Source organism: Nicotiana tabacum, chromosome 9, assembly GCF_000715075.1.
Source record: "Nicotiana tabacum cultivar K326 chromosome 9, ASM71507v2, whole genome shotgun sequence".
NCBI lineage: Eukaryota > Viridiplantae > Streptophyta > Magnoliopsida > Solanales > Solanaceae > Nicotiana > Nicotiana tabacum.
Genome location: NC_134088.1, coordinates 42,789,547 through 42,796,234, shown reverse-complemented (window position 1 = coordinate 42,796,234; position 6,688 = coordinate 42,789,547). Strand labels below are relative to the sequence as shown.

At 41.3% G+C, this 6,688-nt stretch overlaps 1 non-coding gene across 1 annotated transcript; it reads left to right on the top strand.

The window, feature by feature from the left end:
* The first annotated feature begins 3,330 nt into the window (after window positions 1-3,330).
* LOC142164453 (small nucleolar RNA R71) lies at window positions 3,331-3,437 on the top strand. The gene has a single exon (XR_012695222.1). It is a non-coding gene; the product is annotated as a small nucleolar RNA R71 (small nucleolar RNA).
* The last annotated feature ends 3,251 nt before the right edge of the window (window positions 3,438-6,688 follow it).

The window sequence follows — 6,688 nt, the reverse complement described above, 5'->3', positions numbered from 1 at the left end:
AACTTGGTCTTGATCTAGGACAACCGGTGGATCTATAGGTACTGCCCCAACTGCTATACGGGCTGCACCTCTGCCCCTACCACGGCCTCTACCAAGGCCTCGGCCTCTCGCGGCCCTAGCTGGTGGTACTGGTGGCTGGCCCTCCTGACCGGTAGTACGAGTCCTCACCATCTGTGAGAGAATGAAACAACAGATGTTTAATTACTAGAATCAACAAATTCGCACGACAAGAATCCAAGAATGTGAAGTTTCCTAAAGGTTCTGCAGCCTCCTGAAGATAAGCACAGACGTCTCTGTACCGATCCGCAAGACTCTACTAAACCCGCTCATAACTCGTGAGACCTATGTAACTTAGGCTCTGATACCAATCTGTCACGACCCAAACTAATCCCTGTTGTGATGGCGGCTATCGTGGAACTAGGCAAGCCGACTCATTTCCAAAACAAACTGATATTTTTATTTTAAAGATAATTCCAAGGTTATTTAACATAAAACCTCCATTTAAAGAGTTCAAATCAAAAGAAAAAAAAATAGAAGTGCGGAAAAGAAAAGCCCAACATCGGGGTGTCACTAGTCATGAGCATATATTACAATCTGTCTAACAATATCAAGGCTAACTCAGCCTAAAAAATAGCTAAATACAACTAGAGGAAGATAAGAGGGAGAAGAGCAGGGGCTGCGATCGCCAAACAGCTACCTTGCTATCTCCAAGAAAATCTGCAACCAGAACACTCAGTAACCGCTACCGTGTCCAGCTACACCTGAATCTGCACACAAGGTGCAGGGAGTAACATGAGTACACCAACTCAGTAAGTAACAACAATAAATAAAGACTGAGTAGTAGTGACGAGAAATAAAGCATATAACGTTCATCAGGAAATCTCAGTAAAATACCACATGCTTTTAAAATCAGGATTTGAATCAAACATCTCATTTAAACCCAGTTCCAGTAAAAAAAAATCATTTAAAGATATTTTTCCAACAGTTTTTCCAACAAAGGCTCAATGCAAAGGTGAGCAAAAATGATGAAATCATAAACAGCCCCTCGGGCAAAACATCACTCATATACAGCCCCTCGGGCAAACCTCACAATCACTCGTGCCACTCGAGCATACCTCACAATCACTCTTGCCACTCGGGCATACCTCACAATCACTCTTGCCACTCGGGCATACCTCACAATCACTCATGCCTCCCAGTCACTCAGCACTCGGCACTCGACACTCGCACTCAGTAGGTACCTGCGCTCACTGGGGGTGTGTACAGACTCCGAAGGGGCTCCTTTAGCCCAAGCGCTATAATCTGCACGGACAACTCACGTGCGATAATAATAAAGTATGCTGCAGGCGGGCAACCATGATCCACACTCATCCTAACAAATCAGGCCCTCGGCCTCACTCAGTCATAAAGTATGCTGCAGGCGGGCAGCCCCGATCCACACTCATCCTTACAAATCAAGCCACTCAGGCATTTCAGTAAAACAGGGCATTCGGCCCAAAACATTTATATGCATCAAAATAGAGTCATTAAAACTGAGTTATGCGGTAAACAAGTATAAACATGACTGAGTATAGAATTTTCAATCAAAAACAGTGAGAGGATGGTAAGAAACAACCCCTAAAGGTCCAAATAGCATTGGTGCAAGGCCCAAATATGGCATTCAACCCAATTTACAGAAAATCTTTCTAAAACATATAAGTATCAATGGTTTCAACAAAGTATGCAAATTTACAGTTGCTACGGGACGGACCAAGTCACAAATCCCCAACAGTGCACGCCCACACGCCCGTCACCTAGCATGTGCGTGACTTCAAAATAATAGAATGATACGAAATCTCGGGGTTTCATACCCTCAGGACCAGATTTACAATCGTTACTTACCTCAAACTGGTCAATTCTCTAACCCGCAATGATCTTGCCTCTGGACTCAGCCTCCAAATGCTCCGAATCTATTCACAATCAGTACAATACCATCAATACGCGCTAATGGAATGAATTCCACAAGAAAAACTACAAAATTAGACCAAAACCCGAAATTAGCTCAAACCCGGCCCCAGGGCCCACGTCTCAAAATCCAACAAAATTTACAAAACTAGAAATCTCATCCACTCACGAGTCTAACCATACCAAATTCATCAAAATCCGACATGGTTTGGTCCTTCAAATCCTTAAATTACTTTTTCCAAAATTTCCAAGCCCTAACCCCTCATTTTCACTAATTACCATGATTAAACAATGGAAAATCACCATATATACAAGTATTAGGGCTCAAGTAACTTACCTCAACGAAATCCCCTTGATTCCCTCTTCAAACCCCTCCAAAAGCTCCAAAAACCGAGTTGAGATTGTGAAGAATGACCAAAATTCGCGAAGGGTTCTATTTAAGGATTCTGCCTAGGTTTTTCGCACCTGTGGACCCTTTCTCGCACCTGCGCTTCCGCATCTGCGGACACCGGTGTGCACCTGCGCATTCCACTTAGCTGACCATTCTTCGCATCTGCGAGCCTTCAATGCACCTGCGATCATCGCACCTGCGGTTCCCAATCCACAGGTGCGGACACACCAGAACAGCAGCTCCAGCTGTATTTTCCAACTTCAACAACTCCGTTAACCACCCGGAATCACCCCGAGGCCCTCGGGACCTCAACCAAAAATACCAACAAGTCATATATCAACATAAAACCTTAGTCGAACCTTCGAATCACTCAAAACAACATCCAAACACCAAATTACCCTCAGATTTAAGCCTAAGAACTTCTAAATTTTCCACATTCGGCAATCGATGCCGAAACCAAACAAACCACGTCCGAATGACCTCAAATTTTGCACACACGTCACAAATGACACTACAAACCTACTCCAACTTCCAAAATTCCATTCCGACCTCGATATCAAATTTTCCACTACCAACTGAAATCGTCAAATTTCCAATTTTGCCAATTCAAACCTAATTCAACCACGGACCTCCAAATCACATTCCGGACGCACTCCTAAGTCCAAAATCACCTAACGGAGCTAACAGAACCATCAGAATTCAAATCCGAGATCGTTTACACATAGGTCAACATCCAGTTGACTTTTCCAACTTAAGTTTCTACTTAAGAGACTAAGTGTCTCAATTCTACTTAAAACCACTCCGGTCCCGAACCAACTAATCCGATATAACATAATACAGCTGAATAACACAAAAGAAGTAGAAATGGGGAAAACGGGGCTATAACTCCCGAAACGACCGGCCGGGTCGTTACACCTCCAGTTGCATTGCTCAATGTTCTACGTGAGGCCGGTGTCAATCCATCCCAAAAGTCATGGAGTTGCATCCATAGTTCAATTCTGCTATGTTGACCCTTTCAAACAATCTCCTTAAACCTCTCCCATACTTCAAAAACAATTTCCGTATCTTTCTGGAAGAAGTTACAGATTTCTCTTCTAAACTTCCCGTCTTAGGTGAGGAGAAATATTTATCAAGAAATGTTTTTGTCATCTCCTCCCATGTTCTAATTGATCCCATGGGTAAGCTTTGAAGCCACTATTTTGCATCATCTTTAAGTGTGAAGAGGAATGCCCTTAAGTATACTGCATCTTGTGACATACCATTACATTGAAAGGTGTTCATAATCTCCTTGAAGTCCAATAGACATGTGTTTGGATCTTCGTTTGGCTTCCCTCTAAAGACACAACAATTCTGAAGGGTTTGAAGCAACCCTTGCCTCAACTTAAAAGTGTTAGCTGCAATTGGAGGTGGTCTAACACTTGATAAACCTTGATTGTAGACCAGTTTAGCATAATGTCCAAGTGGTCTCCCAGGCATGGGAGCTATATTTCCGAACTGGTCTGCACCCAAGGGTTGATTTTGAGCAATTCTCTGACCCCTCTCTTCTTTATAGATAATTTACGCATCTCTAATAGCTGCTTCCTCAGCATCAGGTGCAGCTTGTTCTCTTCGTTGGGATGCTTCTCTCGTTGCCAAATCTACATTATCATCACCGTTTTCAGCCTTATCTTCTTTGGTTGAGGATTGCCCAACCTTTCCTAACGTCTCGGTGAGATTTCTTTCCTTCCTCAGCTATCGCAGTTGTTATTTAATTTCTGGCTCGTTTGGTAGCACTTATTTCGTAGAAGATCGAGTCATGCACCACTCTAAACCTGTCACCTGCGCACAGTCAAAGAACACCAACCGTAAAAGGAGAAAAATAAAATTAAATAAAAAACATTCCTAAATTAGCACTACAAACTATTTCAAACACGGTTGATTGAACAATCCCCGACAATGATGCCAAAATTTGACGAGCGCAAAACATACACTTAAATTATGCTCGCTAGTCAAAGATAGTATAGTATGATATCATATCCACATGGATTGGTGTTAAATAGTATTTTCATAGTTTCTAGCTTGATTGCTATCCAGGAGAATCAACAATCGAGATTTATATGATTAATAACTAGAATCAATTAAGAATCTAAAGCTATTGACTAATGACTATCGAAACAAAGATAAGAAAGGAAGTTATCAGTGGGAGAAAATAGGGGTTGATAGGATGGGTGCAAGATAATTATTCAGGATCTAACTCTAGATAATTCACTTCTAATGTTCAAGTTAGTCTCTCGAATTCACTCAATTATTAGTTCAAACGTTCAGCCAAAACTCCTCTCTCGATTAAGTCTTAACCTCACAAGATGAACCAATTTAAGCACGTGAAGATATGCAAGAATGCGTAGTGGATTGGTCTTCAGGAGAACCTCTTTCGATTATCCTCCTAATTAAGTTTAATCAATGATTCAACTAGCCTCTTTCGATTACTAAGAAGAATTAAAGAACTCAACCAACAAGATAATGCAAAGATATAACAAGTTATGCCTCTCTTGATTACATGAACAAGTGAATATAGATGCAATAATTAAATCATCCGAAAACACTTCAATACATAAAACTAGAGTTATAATCCACAAACAATCATCAATACACCAAATCCATCAAACCCTAAAGAGAACTACTCCATAGATATGGAGCAATTCATCACAAATAAAGTTAAAGTAATGGAAAACATAAATTCAATTCAAACTAGTGTCTCGAGTGAGGAAGGAATGATGAAATCTTTGTGCTCTTGTTCTTCCAACTCCTCCTTAGCCTCCTTAGGTCGAATATCTGTCAAAAGTCCAAAAAATAACATTTTCCATGTATTTATACCAAGTAGGGTCGGTACCAGACGAAATCACCTTCTCCTTGCCGAAATAGGATTTTCACTCTGTAAACATTGCACAGGCATTCCGCATGGGGCTACGCGCCATGCGGGGCATTAGTGGTGAAATCCAGAGAGTTGGTTCTGACAGGCAACAGAGAAATAGGTAGCTGCGGTTCCCCACACGCCGCAGCAATGAAGATTTCTAAGAGTACAAATATTTCGTGCATTTTGACGTCTAGACTTGGTCCTCGACCTCTGAACACGATCCCGGCTTAATCCCTTAGGCTTTTACTCAGACTTCAAAGCTCTAAATCACTCGAATTCATTCCATAACATCTACATAGATCGGAATCACTCCTACAAGGCATAAAACACACAATAAGTGCAAAACACTATCAATTAAAGCTCAAACACAAGTAAAGTACAGTGAATTAGAGTGCAATAAGCGACTAAAACACGTGATTATAGCCTACCATCAGTATTTATATTTTTAAAATAGGGCTAAAGTGTATTTGAATAAACTTAGGGGTTAAAAATATAAATTAGGGGGTGGGGGTGGGGGTGGGGGGCTGTTAGGGGGATAGGGAGGCAAAAATAGCCATTTTTTGTCGGCCAAATGGCTATTTTTAAAAAAATAACCGTTGGCTAATGGTGCAAAAATGACTACCTTTAAGAAAAACATTAAGGGTACCGGTTCGGTATCTTAAGGTTTGTCACGACCCTAGTTTCCCTCCGTAGGATGTCGTGATGGCACCTAGTCTTTAACTAGGTAAGCTTAACACTAGCTGATTAAATAATAGATTTTTAACCCAATAACTATTCAGCATGAAACAAAAGTTTCTATAATAAGCCAACGTCAAGCAGGTGACTTCGGAACCTGCGAACTAAGAGTCACTAGAAATAGCAATACATCACCATCCCGGAGTAATGGGAAACAATGGAAGTGAAATACAACAGAAGGTGACTTTGGAATCTGCGACCGTCAAGCAGGTATACCTTGAAGTCTCCAGCCGCGCATAGATAAGTCTCAAACCAGCTCGATCATAAGTATCTGGATCTACACAAAAATGTGTAGAAGCGTAGCACGAGTACACCACAGCGGTACCCAGTAAGTATCAAGCCTAACCTAGGTAGAGTAGTGACGAGGCCAGGTCAAGACACCTACCAGTCATGCAAACCCATGCAGGATATAACTTAAAGATAACAATGGAAAGAACGTCGAGGCAAGACCAACAACAGAAGGATCACAAACTTACGATCAATAGTGAAATTAATCAAAACACGAATAGCAATAAGAAATAGATGGGTAATAAAAAAACGGATGGCAACTCAATCAACCAAAATGTTCCTAATGCACAATTTACCACAAGAATTACTGGAGGTACCACTCCTCATAATCTCAAATCATAAGTCGCAACTTTCAAATCTTACATGTATGATACCTCGTGCCCATATTTTTTTCCAAATCACTTTCGCACGGCAAGACCCACGTGCCACCATGTACA